Source organism: Haplochromis burtoni, unplaced genomic scaffold (assembly GCF_018398535.1).
Source record: "Haplochromis burtoni strain Fernald_Lab_line unplaced genomic scaffold, NCSU_Asbu1 Contig_332, whole genome shotgun sequence".
In the NCBI taxonomy this organism is placed as follows: Eukaryota; Metazoa; Chordata; class Actinopteri; order Cichliformes; family Cichlidae; genus Haplochromis; species Haplochromis burtoni.
Window position 1 is genome coordinate 638,034 of NW_024582693.1, and position 1,502 is coordinate 639,535.

Here is a 1,502-nt window from a genome sequence, read left to right on the forward strand (position 1 = left end):
GTGGGTTTTTTTTCTTTTTTTTTCTTTTTTAACAGGCATTTTGCAGTCCCTTTGTCATCCATGGTCTTCCTGAATACTTATCTTTCCTGTTGACTTCAATAAGTAGGCTGTTTTCCTCTAATAAGGCCATGAATATGCTTAAGAATGCCTCATAGGCTTTATTGACATCCTTGTGTTTATATACAATAGTCCAATCTTGTTTTATTAACTCATTTTTGAGACACTGCATTGTCTTTTCTGTTCTAATTGTTTTATATATTGTCTTACATTCATTTTTTCTATCAACTTCATAGCAACAGTCATAAGTTACAAAAACTGGTAAGTGGTCACGTATATCATTTATCAATATCCCCCCTTTTATATTTTCTTCCATTACATTTGGAAAAATATTATCTAATAGAGTTGCGCCATGAGTGGTTATTCTTGTCGGTCTTGTTATCAGGGGAAATAATCCCATACAATACATTGAATCAATAAATTCTTCAATACTCTTATTATGATTTGGGTTCAATAAAGTAATATTAAAGTCTCCACAGATAAGCATTCTTTTCTGATTCAGATTTGTATACAAGTCCTCCATAATGTCCTTAAAAGTCTCAATCTTTGACCCTGGTGCTCTATATATGCAACTGACAATCATATTTTTCTGTTTTTCATATTTATTTCCACTGTTATACATTCCATCACTCCATCTACCACCCTCGTCATTCTTCTCATTTTTTTCAAACCTTAAACTTTTATCAACATAGAGTGCCACCCCACCTCTTTTATTAGTCCTATCTAAGTGGAGGAATTCATATCCCTCTAACTCAAAATCCTCTTCTTTTCCAGTGTTTATCCAAGTCTCTGATATTGCTATCACACCAAATGGTTGATTAAACTGTGCTATATATATTCTTTAATAAATTGAAAGTTTGCATATAGACTTCTACTATTGAAATGAACCATGGTTATATTCTTACCCCGCTCTAGGCTCCTATTAAATTGTTCCATTGTATAATAATTACAGTCCTTTAACATTTTGGTAAAAAAAATTGCAGTCAGGATCTATATTGCTATCATACCCCAGTGTCCCAGTTTCAACATCCATTTGATTTGTTACTTGAAATCTGTCCGACATCTGACTTTATCATATATCTTATCCACATACCATCACCTTTAACAATACTTTGTCTAAGCCAAGTACCAACCAATTTGACAATTCATTGAAAATACCATTTGACCATCCCAATGCTTTGCCTTACATTTTTTCAGCCATATTTTTCTAATTCTGTCAGCTCTTTAATGACTAAGACATTTGCCTGCTCCGGTGTTCCATTTAACTTAATGAACACCTTACAATCTGATGTCCAGGTTGACTGTATTTTCTTCTGTTTTCTTAATAATCTTGCTTGTCTTGCAATATCTGCGTTTTTCTTGATTAGGTGTTCATTAACATACACATTCGTTCCTTTCAACTTTTCTTCCTTGCTTCAGAAGCTCTTTCTTCTGCTTCCTATTAA